The sequence below is a fragment of the Aotus nancymaae genome, unplaced genomic scaffold (assembly GCF_030222135.1).
Source record: "Aotus nancymaae isolate 86718 unplaced genomic scaffold, 86718_ANA_hifiasm-v0.15.2.pri h1tg000014l, whole genome shotgun sequence".
Taxonomy (NCBI): domain Eukaryota; kingdom Metazoa; phylum Chordata; class Mammalia; order Primates; family Aotidae; genus Aotus; species Aotus nancymaae.
The window spans coordinates 52925839-52942422 of NW_026988425.1; positions in this window are offsets into that span (position 1 = coordinate 52925839).

Below are 16584 nucleotides of genomic sequence, written 5' to 3' on the forward strand. Positions count from 1 at the left end.
TCTCAGAATAAAGAATTCTGATATTTCTGGCCAGAAATTTCTGAATGTTGGCTGGTTTCAGGAATGGAAGATGTGACAACTGCTCTAACAGCAATTTGGAAAATACTTTTTAAAATTTTTTAAATAATTTAGATCAAAAATAAAAGTTTATTTAAAAATAATTCAGATTAGAATGTTCTCTGTAAATGCAAAGTAGCAGTGGTATTTGGAAAAACACTTTGTGCCATTTAATGACTTCTCCAAAAGAAAATATTAGAGACAGTGACATTTAATTTGACTTAGAATTTAATATAGGATATATTCATTATCTTGATCACATTCCTGATTGCATAGGTGAGGTGATTTTAAAATAGGTTCTCAAAAAATCTTAACATTCTTCCCTTCAAGAAGTCAAACTGAATTTCTCTTTCCTAGGCTGAATTTAGTGACTTGCTCCTAACAGAATAAAGAAGTGATGATATGGCTGAGTGTGGTGGCTCACACCTGTAATCCCAGAACTTAGGGAGGCCAAGTTCTCAAGTAGATCACTTGAGGTCAGGAGTTTGAGACCAGCCTGGCCAACATGGTGAAACCCTGTCTCTACAAAGAATACAAAAAATTAGCCAGGCGTGGTGGTGGGCACCTGTAGTTCCAACTACTCAGGAGACTGAGGCAGGAGAATAGCTTGAACTCCAGAGGCAGAGGCTGCACTGAGCTGTATCACTGCACTCTAGCCTGGGCGACAGAGTGAGACTCCATGTCTTTTTTTGTTCTTATTTGTTTATTTATTCATTTTTGAGATGGAGTCTCACTCTGTCACCCAGGCTGGAGTGCAGTGGTGGGATCTCGGCTCACTGCAACCTCTGCCTCCCAGGTTCAAGGGATTCTCCTGTGTCAGCCTCCCAAGTAGATGGGATTACAGGCACCTGCCACCAAGTCTGGCTAATTTTGTATTTTTGGCAGAGATAGGGCTTCACCATGTTGGTCAGGCTGGTCTCAAACTCCTTACCACAGGTGATCCATCTTCCTTGGCCTCCCAAAGTGCTGGGACTATAGGCATGAGCCACTGCGTCTGGCCGACACTATCTCAAAAAAAAAAAAAAAAAAAAAAAGGTGATAGCCTTTGGCGCTTACGTCATAAAAGGCACTGTGGTTTCCTTCAGGCTTGTTCTCTTTTGTATCACTCACTCTGGGGAAAATTAACTACCATGTTATGAAGACATTTAAGCAACCTAAAGCCTCTTATCCACAGCAAGCAAAAACCTGAAGCCTATTGCCAACAACCATGAGAGCGAGCTATGATGGAAGCAAGTCCACCAGCCTCATTCAAACCTTCAGGCGTCTGCAGCATCCCGGCATCCTGGCTAGAGCCATATGAAAGGTCCTGGCTCAAGCCCGAGCCACCCAGCTAAACTACTCCCAAGTCCCTGACCCACAGAACCTGTGAAATAACAAGTACTTGTTGTTTTAAGCCACTCACTTTGGGGATAATTTGTTACACAGCAATAGATAACAATACACCGGGTGTATACATGTGTAACATTTATCTAATTTTATACTTTAAATATGTACAGTTTATTATTGGTCAGTTATAACTAAAAGCTAAAAATGTAAAAGATATGTAATAAAGTTAAAGTACTATGATTTATTACTATAGGAGTATTTGGCTCTTTTACGAAGACAATGTGTAGATTAAAGCCATGTATAGAACTGGATTTTTGGTAAAACAGACAAAAAAATTTCCAGAAAAGAACGACGTTCCTGTGTTAACTACACATTAGAAATAAACATTCAGATATAATTGCTGGATTCATACTTCTGTTGGTTGTCAGTATCTTTTCCTTATTCAGCGCAACAACCCATAATAGGCTAAAACAAAAATGTGAACACTAGACAATTTCTAGAGATGCTTTGAGTATAATCCATTCCTGATTATAGCAACTAATGGAGGCAAGAAATAGCTCTGGAACAACACAGAAAATTCGGTTTGATTTTGAAGAAGGAGAATAGCATGGGAAGGAAATACTGTATTTATAATGAAATGTCTATGTATATAATTTGAATACACAGACAAAGTGGGGGGAGTGAAGAGACAGAAAGAGAGGGACAGCAAGACAGAGACAGAGAAAGCACATGTGATACAAAGAGCAATAGATACATACAGCAAAAGAATGCGAGAGACAGTTTATAGTTTAAATAATTGTATATATTAGTTTTCTTTTTCCACCTTTCATTGTATTATGAGCATCTTCCCAAGTTATTCACCACATCAATATTTTTAATAAAAAAGAGAGAGAGAAATACCGAGAGACATTATTTTTAATGGCTGTATTGCAATGATTTTAGTACAGATATTATGAGTTTAGAAGCAGTCCCCTTTTATTCACATTTTGGTTGTTTCTAACTTTTTGGTCATTAGTATGGCTGTGACTTCTAGCTTTCTGGCTAAAGCTTTACTTTTACCTCTTTTTAGGACCAAATTTCTGAAAGTGAAATTTCAATGTGTTTGAACACTTTAAATCTCTTATTACAACTTAACAAATTGCTTTCCAGAAACACCATGCCAATTTACAGACTCATTGGCATGATGTAACATTATTGCCTCACCACATTCTTGCCAGCATTGTAGAAGTTTTTTTATTGTGCCATTTATTTTTCATGAGTTTCTGAAACATTTTAAAAGAGCTTTTTTACCATTCCCACAACTACCCTACACCATTTTGTTTCCTGCATTGAAAACATTTTCATTTGATGGTAACTCCTTTTTTAAGCATGGTAAAGCCTTTTAGACAGCAAGATTAACATTGATTTTCTGTGATTTGACATCAAATAGAAATTAGTGACCAAATCTCAAAAAAAAAACATTCAATTAATCAATTTTTCTTATTAAGAGGTAAACGTCTAAAATGGGTTTGAATAGAATAACATACAAGAAGTGAAGATCCAAGGAGCAGCTTCTCATTTGAAACTAAGTATTTAATGAAATCAAAGGTAACACACATAAACTAGAACCACTGATGAAAAAAAGCTTCCACGGTCAGCCCTATGAGATGCCAAAAGCCTGTAAGCCCCTTTATACTAGGAAAATTGCATTTACATTTTAAGAGGCAGTCACATAAAACACAAGAATCAAAATAAAGTGTGTCCAGCAAACCTGAGTTTGGGGAATGCCCAACATTTTGCAACAAGACTATGGTCATCAGACCCATCACACATTAGTTACATTGTGCTTTACATGAGCTATTTCGTTCAGTTCTCACCAAATTCCTAAAATGTGTCTATCTATCTAGCCTCATAGATAGCAATACATGAGAAAAACGAGGCTGTGGGACAGTAAATAACTTGCCCAAAGTGACAGATACAGGAGGTGGCAGGGATTGATTTTAAAGCTCGGTCTTTCTGATGCCAAATCCTGTACTCTTACCTGAAGGTAGTTATCAAAGACTCAATTCATAGAGTTACCAGACTGTGTTCTTTGTTGAAGATACTAGATTGGAGGCAGTATGCCATAGTAGAATGAGTGCAGGCTTTGCATTTGGACATCCTTGGATTTGAATCTTGCCCCGGTAGGCTAGAATCTATCGTCTATGATCTTCAGTTTCATTGTAATAGCATCTCACATTAGAGTCAGGATGAAGTGATAAAATGCCCAGAACAATGTGGTACTCAGTATGTAGTAGGTGCCCCTGAATTTTATTTTTAAAAAAGCATTAAAAATATGTAGTAGGTATTACTATATTTGCATATAATTTATATGCCAAGAGGACAAGGCTGAAAAGGAAACATTTGTACCCAATTGCCACCACCAGAGGGCGGAGTAAAAACAGTTGTGTCTTTTTCTATGTCAATGTTGATATGGGAAACTAGAATGTGATGTAAGAGCATAATTTACACATAATTTACCTATCCTTAGATCCTGAGAGGGGGATCTAATTGACGTTAAAAGATAATAAAGGAAAATACACAAAAGAAATACATGACGAATAATCTAAATATTATATAAATTCAGTTTATATAATTGATGTATGCAATTATATAAATATTATTGAAGCAGGAAAGTTCAACAGTGAGGAAAACAAAGTCATTATAAGCAGATTTATTCTAAAATTTGATGAAGGGATAAAGTGAAAAAATTGGGAGATGGAAAAATTATACCAGTACAGCACTCTCTCTGTTAAGCAATACAAGTGGAAAAATATTTTCCAGAAATAAAGTGTTAAATCTAAAAATACCACAGAAGTAAGAGTTTGCTGGAGGCATGGAAACAGGCAACACTCTCACAGATTGAAAGAGTTGCTTAACTATAGGTATTCCTGAGTTACCAAAGATTGCTCAGGGAATATGCTTGCCAAAGAAAATAAAAGCAATCATTCTGACCTCTCGTCAGTGTCTTACCCAATGGTAACCACTTGACATTAACATACACATTTCCTCCAGAAAGTCCACCTCTATGGGGAATTGGATGTGTCTGTGGCCAGCTTAGTGCTATAGATCTTATCAAATCCAAACTTATCAAATCTTATCAAATCCAATCAATAGATCTGATATTGGTTGGAAAGGAACCAATAGCCAACCATTGTTAAAGAAGCTTGTTTTACCAATGCTTGACATGTAAGTTGGTACTCTGCAAAGTGTGTTTTGCTTCTTAATTACTTAATTTTTCAAACAAAAATCAAGTCCTAGGTAACTTTTCTACCTTATTAGCTTCCCCAGTCAATACAACAGCCAAACTCTCATACCCACTGAACTCAGGACAGCAATGAGGCTAATGGACTTCTGGGAAAACTGCCATGGGAACAGAGCTTCCATTTGGTGGTCTGGCCTCGCTCCTCCCATGACCCCTTCTCAGATATGCAGACACTCTGACACCTCCAATGCCTGTATGCTTTTCAGGGGAAGCTCCCCAAACTGCCCAATACAAAGCAGAAGTTCATTCAATGACCCTTACTGCTCAAGGGCTCATGTCCCCTATGGATCTTCTTAGTGGCTACCAAAGGCTTATCTGTGACTCCAACAGGTGCATCAGAATCACCCTAGTGTGTCTCTGGGGATGGGGAAGGGATAGGGACTACTACAATTACACATTCCCAGATCCAACCTCAGACCTACTGAGTAGAATCTCCCAAGCAGATGTCAATAATCTATAGTTTCAACTATTACATCAGATAAGTCTCATAAACACCAAATTTCAGAACTGCTGAGATAAGATATAACAAACTAGGTATAATAATAACAAAAATACCAAATTTTGTCCAGGGTATACTGTGTGCACAGTAACTTAATGTGCATTTTCCCATTGAACTACCATAGCTGTCCCATAAGAAAACTATAACTTTAAAAGCCTACTTGTATCACTTACTTTACATACATAATCTTGTTTATTTTTTGAGACAGAGTCTCATTCTGTTGCCCAGACTGGAGTGCAGTGGTGCAATCTCGCCTCACTGCAACCTCTGCTCCTGGATTCAAGCAATTCTCCTGCCTCAGCCTCCCGAGTAGCTGGGACCACAGGCGTGTGCCACCATGCCCAGCTAATTTTTGTATTTTTCTAGTAGAAACGGGGTTTCACCATATTGGATAGGCTGGTCTTAAACTCCTGACCTTGTGATCCACCTGCCTCGGCCTCCCAAAGTGCTGGGATTACAAACGTGAGCCACCACACCTGGCCTACCTGCATAATCTTTATGTATCCTTTTTGAGGTAGGTTCTGCTGGGATCTTTATTGTAGACTTTAGACAAGGAACCAAGGCTTTCAAGAATGACATGGTTGCTTAAGATTAGATTTGCAAAGTGAGTCAAGGTTTGAATCCAGACTGTCTAATGCCCCAAAACATGATCTTTCCACCACACAACACTGTCATGCTAACTTCTAAGGGGGACAGAGCCAGGCTTTGCCATTTGGGGTGAAGAAGGTTAAATCCAGAAGGCCTAGGACAACATCAGAATCTAGCTTATTTCTGAGTATCTGATCTTTCATTACCTTAACAACAACAATTTTTAGAGTCAGATTGAATGTACTTTTCATTATTTGTAAGGATGTTCCTGAGTTGCCTGCATTTAGGATTGCTTTTCAGGCACTGGAAATAGAATTGATATATCCACATTCTTTGTAGGTTTCCTTAAAACAACCTCCCAACTGAATAGAGATATAGATGAAAGTTGAGAGATTTCTCTATAGCCATAGAAGACTAACCCTCAAAAAGATGAAACTCCTTTGACCATAGTAAGCTAAAAGTTGCAGACCTTATTTTCAAAAAAGGGCCACAGTAACATTTCCAATTCTGCTTGCTTTTCCAGAACGTTGCCACTTACTCCTCAAAAGATGGGAGTCTACATCCTCTCTCCTTGATCCTAGCAGGCTTTTGACTAATCAATAAGAGTATGGCAGAATGATGTTACATGGCTTCCAAGACTAGGGTCATCAAAAATGGTTACAGTTTCTGCCTGAATCTCTTTTAGGGACCTTTTCCATGGACTCGGTGGGGAAACTCGCATTAGCCCACACAGAGAAAAACTGATGCTCCCAGCCAGCAGCCGGCATCAACCCCCAGATATGTCAGTGAACAGGCCTTCACGTGATTCTAGCCTTTGACCTTCTCTGTGAGCTTTCCAGCTGGGGCCCCAGACATCTTGAAGCAGAGACATGCTGGTCTTGCTGTATCCTGTCTAAATTCCTGTCCCACAGATTCTGTGAGCATAACAAATTGTTATTTTACAAGAGTAAGTTTTCGTGTAATTTGCTACACAGTCACAGTACGTAAAACTCTGATCATAGTGAGCTCCGTATGTAAGCTCAGCTAACATTCAATGAATATTCTAGAGAAAAAAAAATTATCCAAAGTGAGGCAAAGCTTATCAGTGTTTATCAAACTTTTCCACACAAAGTATTCTCCTAAACAGAATAAAATGACCAGAGGTATACAGGTAACATAAAATTTGCAATCTCCTATTTAATCTTTAAAATTCTTGTCATTTTGCATTTTGTACCACATATTTTTTTCTTTTTTCCATCAAGTTAGGTTTGTTCTCCAGAAAGGTGTGCCATCTTCCTCCCACCCCTCTGCTGAAACGTTGTATATGATTACCTCTGCATGAGAAGCATTGATCTGAATACTATTCTGTCCAGAGCTATTAGTGTTTTAACATCAGACTGAGCCTTACACAGAAGGGATGATGAGCATCAATGGTGAGAAGGCAATTTGATGGGCAGATGAATTCTTTACATTTTTGCAAAATCATGCACAAGAGGCTGACACCTGTTTTGCCCAAGGGCAAAGCACAAGTTTCATGGGACTCCAGTAGCTTCTAATTTAGAGCAAAATGAATTTGGGCAAATATCTAATTTATCTTGACTGACAATCCTAGGCTGTTCAGACTGAAACTTTAATATAGCAAAGACTAATAGTATAATTTGTAAAACCTCTTTCAGGCTAAGTTTAGGGAGAAATATTCTTGATATTATTTTGCATATAAGGAACACAGTATCACTGTACATGTGGAGGCTGTGAACAAACTAGCTGTATATTAAAAATAAGGTGAGATGTAGCCTTTACAACTGAGCTTTACTATGCAGTATCTTTCAGGTTTTCTAGGTGTAGCCATGTCACCAATTTGCTGTGGGACCTCAGGAATGTTATATTTCCTCCCTGATTCTTATTTATTCATCGAAAATAAGGATTCTGAATCATATAGCTAGGTCTAACATTCTATGATTCCATGGCCCAGGCATTGTCTTTGTTGAGGCCGTAAGAAGACTGGCATAGTCTCAGAGAGAATCCCATTAGAAAACTCTCTTTGACTTTATGCCAAAAAAATGAACTATTTTTCACTGTATCATTTAGAGTGGGTTTGACTGCAAATAATAAAATCTAACTCAAAGTGGTTTTAAATATAGATGTTTTTAAAATCCAACCTAACAAAAATCCCAGAAGTAAGATGGGCTCAGGGCTGGTTGATATAATGGCTTATCAATATAATTAAGACCCAGGATCTTCTGAACTTTGATGTCTATTACATCCATAAGCAGGTAGCCAGATAGCTTCAGTGGAACCAAGCATCACGTTCACATAAAATAGCACAAGGAAGAAAAGAAACTATCTCCTCTGGAACTTTCTCTTAAGTGAGAGACCTTTCCTAGAATGAAACCCCCTGACCCCCAACCAGCAGCAATACCAGGCTTCTTATGTCTCATCGACAGAGTTTGATCATACATGCTCTACCTGGAACCCATCATTGTCCAAGCATCCCCTGGTTGGCTTGGACTAAGCATTTAGAGTGAAATGAATGTGGAGAGTGAATCACAAGCCCACTATATTCCCCCTCCAGCTCTGCCTTCATCTCTCACATAAGCACTAGTTGTCTTGCCTTTCCGTCTTCTATCAAACAATAGCTGACAGCTGATATGATGCAATGGCCCTCAACCCTAGGTGTTCAGGATAGTCACCCGGGAATTGTTTTTAAAAACACCTAGCCTAGGCCCCACCACAGATCAATTATAGTGGAATTTCTGTGGTGAGGGCAGGTGACCCCAGTTTGTCCAGGATTATAGCAGTTGGGGATTGAAGCAAGTCTTCTGACTCTTGGTTCAACGATCTTCCACGACTGGCTTCTACTCTCTTATTCCATGCAGTTCTACACATGTAAAAATGATTTGACTGACTAGCCTAATATTCTACAAAGCTTGCTTTCTATGACAATAACAAAACAGTTCAAGTTTTAGATCAACGTTTCCCTCCCCTAACTTTTCCTTTTTAGATTTCTTCAGAAATAACTAAAGAAAAAGACTGCTATCCAGTTCTTACTTGCATTTGATAGCACCCTAATGTAGTGCTGCAGTAAATGCATCTTTTACAACACACTTTAGCAGAAAGTTCACCATAATCTGACATATTTTGGCATGCATGAAATCACTGTTTTGTAGTCAAACATTACTGGGTTCTAAAGAATGTTCCTTGGTGTGTTTTAAAATGGATCTCAAGAGCACGCAAATTTAAGCCCCTATAGGGCAAAGAAAGAAGCCACATAGCTCCTCCCCTGCTCTCTCCTCATGGGGGGAAAAAAGGAACAAGCATTTTAAATCCCAATTTCACTCTAAAGTCAAAGACGAGTTTAAGAAATTGAAAGTCAACAATGTTCTGCCCACAACATTTTAAATTTTCAGATGTTTATTTCAACTTCTGTTTGTTATCTCACCTCAAAGTAAGTATGTTTGTGTAAAGATGTCAAAAAAACAAGGGAAGATAATTTTCAAATCTTTAAATGAAAGTGAAAAGTGCTGAGCCAAATTTGAACTAATAATAGAAATAGAAAAAACTGGGCACAGGGGTGCTATTTCGTCCATCTAGAAACCGTATGAAGCCGAGAACCCCTTCCGTAAGGAGATGGATTTGTAAAAGGAAAAGACAAACCACCTCTAAGGTGGACTCGCCCCAACAGACGTAGGAGGAAGGAGCACACCTAAGTAAAAAGCCTGCTAAATGTTTCATAAACCACGTTTATAAAATCGCTTCTATCTTTACAATTTTAATTGCTTCCTGCCTTTCCCTGCTCCTTCTTCCTTTTCTCTGTAAAGAAATCGCCCTCCCTTACTCCTGTGGCTTTAACTCACGCCCAAAGCAGCTGCTCCACAAACTGCTTTACAGCTTGCCAACTTGACCTTTCTTCAGCTCCTCTAACATAACTTTTTTTATTAGCCAAGTACTCAGCTCTTCCTCTTGATGTTTAAAATTTGGCTCTGTGGTCATAATACCCTCTGGTCACCCAAGCTCGAAATCATTGATTCCCCAACACCCCCGTCTCCCTAACCACTAATACCTAGGTCTCGTCACCTCTACTATTCACATTCTCAGGCGGGAGTGGAACCCAAATTTTAGGCACATGTGCCCTGCACTGAGCCTGTCTAATTCTCATCCAGTGCCCTCAGTTTCCAGATTTGTGACCATGGGGAAGTTATTTAACTTCTCTGTGGCACAATTTCCTCATCTGCAAAGAGAGGTGGTAATACTTCAATGGGTTGTTCTAAGGATTAAATGAGATACACAGAGCACTAAAAGAGTGGGCACTCAATACGTATGTGCTACTATTTTATATTTAGGTCCGTATGTGTATACATCTTTACCTCTGCACCATCCTCTAGTGGAGTTGCCTTAATTCTTCACCACATCTCCTATACCTCCCAAAGAATCACCCCTCCATTCCCACTCCACTGCTCAGAAATTGTCTATGGTTCTCAGTTGACGAAGAAGTTTGATCCAGCCTCCATCATCGGCACTTGCAAGAGGCTCAGCCTGCAATTCTAGCTTTGAGTCCCACAACCAGCCTTTGCCAACTCCAGCTCCATCAGGCCACACCCCATTGCTCATTCAATTGCAGCTGCTGTCCCTCTTCCTTTCCTTATCTTCCTCCCTCCCCACCAAGTCCTTAATTTAACTCTGAGCTATTTCAAATAAGTAAATAATCACAGAGAATAATATAACAAATTTACTCTCTATTCAGTGCTATCAGTTCCAAACATTTCGCCCCACCAGCTTTAGATCTTTTTAAAGATAGAAAATGTTACCAATGTATCTGAAGCACCTGTGTGTCCCTCTCCTGATCCTATTCCGCTCACAAAGTCCCCAGAGGTAAGCACTGTACTAAATGTGGCATTTGTGATTCCTGTGTAATTTTTAAGTATTATCATTCATCAAAAGAAAAGCCTGAGAAACTGTCACAGCAAAAGGGGGTCTAAAAAGACTGATAACAAAATTAATATGATGTCCTAGAATCTTAGAACATAAAAAAAGACATTAAAAAGACAAAATTGGAAAAGTATGGACTTTAGTCCATAATGAATACACATTCGTTCATTAATTCTGACAAACGTGCTCTATTAATGTAAGATACTAATAATAGGGAAAACTGGGTGTGGAGTATACAGAAATTGCATTGTCTTTTTAATTTTTCTGTAAGTCTATAACTATTCCAAAATAAGATTACATTTAAATATATTAATACTACCTATATTTATAACCATGAGTATTGTTCTATGTTTTCCAATTTACATAAATAATACCATTCTATCTATTTAATTATGCAACTTATTTTTCTGTCGGTTAGTCACGAATGCCCTACCCCACTTGCATTCTCTGTCCTTCTCCATGATGATGGTCCCCAAAAGAGGAACTCCCATGGACTGGACCTGCAGGCTCCCTTGTTAGACTGGATATATCCATTGCAAAGCAACAACAGGAGATTAAAGAAAGGCAGAAGAGAAAGTATGGTGTGCTCGGCAGAAAAATGCCCTCCCAAAGATGTCCATGTTCTAATCCTCTGAACCTGTAATGTATTACCTTACATGACAAAAGAGACTTCACAGACGTGATTAAAGAACTTTAAATGGGGAAGTTGTCCGGGATTATCTGAGTGGGCCCAATGCCATCAGAAGGGTTCTTATAAGAGAAAAGCAAAAGGGTCATGGTTTGACAGAGGGATCCGACGACGTTCCACTGCTGGATTTGAAGATGGAAAAAGACACCATGGATCAAGGAATACAGGTGCCTCTTAGAAAGTGGAAAAGTGAAGGAAATAATTCTCTCCCCAGAACTTCCAGAAGGAATACAGCCTTGTCGATACCTTGATTTTAGCCCGGTGAAATCTATTTTGGATTATGATCTCCAGAACTATAACCTAAAAAATTTTAAGTTTTAAGCCATTTTCTGGTACTTCGGTATGGCACCTATATGAAACTAATGTACTCCGGGCGTGGCGGCTCATGCTCGTAATCCCAGCGCTTTGGGAGGCCGAGGCGAGTGGATCACCTGACGTCAAGAGTTTGAGACTAGCCCGATCAACATGGTGAAACTCTCTCTACTAAAAATACAAAAAGTAGCTAGGTGTGGTGGTGGGTGTCTGTAATCCCAACCTCTTGGGAGGCTGAAGCAGGAGAATCACTTGAACCTGGGAGGTGAGATTCCATCTCAAAAAAAAAAAAAGAAGGAACCAATGCATAGAAGATATGTCTTCCCAGCTGGCTGCATTTCCGGGAGGGACTTCCTTTTAGTTCATAGATCCCTTCTAGCAGGTTCTCTTCAGTGGCTTTAGGTTTCAGGAGGCTCAGTTACCACCAAATCCTTCCCTTCATCTCTTCAACCCCAGAGAGAGTAAAGATTTCCTTCTGTTGCTAATTCCCGCATGCTTTACTAACCCTCTGGTTCCATTCACCCAGCCACGCCTCCACACAGTCAGTCTCTTCATTGAATTACCATCTGCTAAATGTCATAGGTGTGCCATATTTTCCTGATGGGACCCTGATTTCTCACTGTAGTGTCTTTGTGATATATCCATGTGGATACACGTAGTTCCTAGAAAGGCATCATCATCTAATGAAAGAGGTACTGTCTTAGGACTCATGATCACATCTTAATACCTATAGCTTCTTTGGAAGGAAAATTCATAATTTTGGGTGAAGCTGGGGCCAGTCAAGAGTTATTCCAGAAATTCCTCTGGATTCCATAGCACCCTTTTTGTACCTGCCACCCCCATCCATTTTGTGTTGATGTGTATGTGTGTGCCTCATCTTTCCGCAAAGCAGAAACGATGTCTTTCTGCATCCTTCTGTAACAGATCATGTTTGTAACCTGAACAATGGCTATCAGTACATCTTTTCCCAACCAGCTTTTCTTCTTGAATTCTTTCTTTTTATTAATAACACCAAAATTCTCCTAGCCACACAATCCTGAGGTCTCAGGCATCTTACATTTTTTCTGACCTTTCCCCTGCTAAATTGCCATTTGCTAAGGACATGCAGCAGCTAACTCTGGTGGCCATAAATCCATAGCTCTTAAATGCATCCCCTCCTTTCATCCCCATCATGGCTCCCTTGGTCTAGGTCCCATTAACTTGTAATTAGGACTGGAATAACTCTAGATGGGCCTCAGCTTCATCCAAGATGCTGAGTTCCCCTTCCAGCATCCTATGATGGCATCTCTTCCATTAGAAGATAATGCCATCCTAGGATAGCATCCCTTTCCAGCTCACACGGCGTCAGGGATCAGAACTGACTCCAGAACTCTCTAGTGAGCATTCAAACCCAGTGGGAGCCTGGACCCACTTACTTCTCTCCTTTTCCCTCCAACCCTTACAACTAGCCACCGCCTCCTTCTCCAAATGCGTCTCATCATTTCCCTGCATCTGTCTTTGTTCAAACTCTGCTTTTTATTTGGAGACCTTCCTTTGGCTGTTGAAATTTTCCCTCTGGCTAATATCTTTGCAAATGTTACCTACTTCAAAAACTAGGCATCCTTTCCCATTCCCTTCCCACCTCCACTGCCTGCCATGGAGCCACCATCACTGTATTTGGATATCTTGTCTCTCTCCCTGGAATCTTACAGACTCAGTAGCTTGTGATTCCTTTTGATTTCTTTTATAGCACTTAGCTAATTGTTCCAAGTTTTATGTCGCGTATGAGTTTCTATAAATTCTTTTTATAGAAGACAGAGATAATGTTTTAATATTTTTAATTCTCCCATGGAAACTACTATTGCATTGTGCATATAATAGATGTTCAATTCATAGAAATTTATGAACAAGAGAAAATTGGGAAATAAAAGGAATCTATTGCAGTGGAAGAAATCATAGAACTGGACGAAATGTTAAATATTATCCAATCCAACTCAAACTCCATTCTGTCTCTCTCTTCCTTAAACATTCAATGTCTCCCCATTATCTTAGAATAAAGTCAAAATTATCAGTATGGCCTGAGATCACCACGATGGGAACCCTGCATCCCCCAGCCTCGTTCTGGACCACAGGGTCGCTCTGCTCCACAGCAGCCTTGCCCTTCTTGCATGGAGCCCCTCATCATGCTGCTTGCTTGTTCCCTCCTGCTCTCTGTCTCCAAGCTTCACTAAAATAGCTCACACTCATCTGCAGGTCTCAGCCTAGCTTCCCTTCCTTCACTAATTCATTCCACAGTATTCTCTAGGTATCTACCATGTGCCAAGAACTCTTGTAAGCCCTGGGGATGGAGCAGGAGACAAAGTGCACTGAGATCTCTGCCCCCATGGGACTCACGTGCTTGCTCCTGGAAGTGGATCTTGCCTTTGACCCCAACATACTCATGCCAGGACTGCTCACTGCTACTGGATGCTGTCACCACACTCCGGAGCCCTCCTCTGCAGTGCTTACCACAATCACAGGTGTTCACTGATTTATGTCATTGATGATTATCTTCCTCAATAAGCTGAAAGTTTCTTGAGGGCTAGGTCACTGTGTACTTTCACCATTTTTATGACAACCACATCAAGCTCAATGCCAGGCACATAGTAGGTCCTCAGTAAATTTCTTCAATGAAAGAATAAAGTAATGAAATTCAGACCCTCACTAGACAGATGAGGAAACTACAGTCCCAAATGTGAGGCAGGCTGTGGTCACCAGCCTCTGCCCATAACATAATGAGTTAGGACCAGGATTAGGACCTGGGCTACAGGACTCCCATTCCAGTACACATTTCAGTTTAATAAAATTGAAATGGAAAAGACAAAGCAAATGAGTTGGGAAAGGGTGTGGGGTAAACGTGAAAGAAGAACATATGCCAAGAGATAAAAGAAAACATGAAAAAATATTATTTGTTAACTAAATATAACAGAAGAATAGGAAAAGGGCAGACGTGCTAATAGGTGATGAGACAAGTGGCACGGGAACCTCCCAGAGGAGACCGTCAGCCGCAGCACCATGTGTCTGTACCTGGGCCCTTGTTCCACAGCTTTGCAGTGAGCACTTGTCCTTGTTTTGAAGGAGGTGGGGCACCCAACACCTTAATTCCCCTTCTTCAGAGTGTTGGATGGTATCCATTCGCTCCTCCACGTCTATGCTCAACGTTTCTCCAACTTGCTGTTTGAAAGGCTGAATTCCAAAGATGGCACCATGGGCTCCCTGGCTCTCTAGCTGCTGGTTTCCAATGGGAGGCAGCAGCAGGATACTGAAAGGCAGGGAGAGAAAAGAACCAGTGCCCCCGCTGCCAGCCCATGAGTTGGAAGTGGCTGCCTTTCTTCGCAGGAGCCACAACTTCTACAGTCTCACCACACTTCACGAATAGCTCCTTATCCTTTTAGGTCTAGGAATGGTAATGACTTCCCACAGCACTGGAGAGCTTCACTGTCTCCTGTTGGTTTTCCATATTCCTATTTATGCCTTTATAATTACAGCAGTTTTTCATTAGACTTTTTTGAGTCATCACAGTTGAGAGTGCCATCTATTTCCTGACAAGAATATGACTAATAAATTAGGCTTGGGGAATTCCTAACCTTGGGGGGCATAGACAGACATCTTTATAGAAGCCCAATGCTCCTTTTCTCAGCTTCCCTTGCAACTAAGCTCCACTAATGGCGTACACCTATCTGAGAGTTAAAATCTGAAGCTAGAGGAGCAAAAGGATGAGCTGAACCCATTCTGGTGAGGACTGCAGGTATGACAAATTCCTAGCTGTATAGGTTCTAGGTCCAGTTTTCCAGCCTCTGCAAGGATTCTGAAAACAATGTCCTCTGTTTCACCACGCCAGGACTGAATTCTATTGTTGACAGCTGAGATGACTGAGAACACCCTCTTCTTGATCCCGTAACTCTTGATGCCTGGCTGATTCTTCTAACATTCTCTCATTGTAGGTTAAGTTTAACTTTTTTTAAATATAGTTTCATTTTATTTTTAAGTGACAAATAATAATTGTATGTATTTATGGGGTATGATACGATGTTTCAATACACATATACATTGCAGAATAATCAAATCAGCATTACTAGCATATTCATCACTTAAATATTTGTCATTTATTTGTGGTGAAAGCACTTAAAATCCTTTTTTTAAACCCTCTCTTTTTGCTATTTTGAAATATACATTAACTCTTCTCACCTTGCTCTTCAATAGAACACCAGAACTGATTTCAACTAACTCTAATTTGTACCTGTTGACCAATGTCTCCCCTTTCCCAATCCACCACACCCACCTACCTCCTCAACCTCCGGTTACCACCAATCTACTCTTTACTTCTCTGGGTTTGACTTTTTTCGATTCCACGTCAGTGAGATCACATCGCATTTGTCACTCTGTGCCTGGCTTATTTTGATTAACGTCTTCTAGGTTCGTCCATGTTGCTGCAAATGACAGAATCTCCTGTTTGTGTAAGGCTGAGTAGTATTCCATTGTGTATCTACACCACATTTAAAAAAATTCATTCATCTGTTGATGAGCACTTAGGTTGTTTCCATATCTTGGCTATTGTCAATAATGCTGCAACAAACATGAAGCATCTTTTAGCCATACTGATTTCCATTCCTTCGGATATATACCCAGTAGTAGGATTGCTGGATCATATGGTGGCTCTATTTTTAATTTTTTTAGGCACCTCCATACTGATTTCCAAAATGGCTCCACTAATTTACAATACCATCAGCAACATATAATGGTTCCCTTTTCTCCACATTCTTTCCAAAACTTATCTTTCATCTTTTTGATAGCAGCCAATCTAACAAGTGTTAGATAACATCTCACTGTGCTTTTAATTTGCATTCTTTGATGATTAGTGATGTTGAGCATTTTTTAAATTTCTGTTGGCCATTTGTATATCTTCTT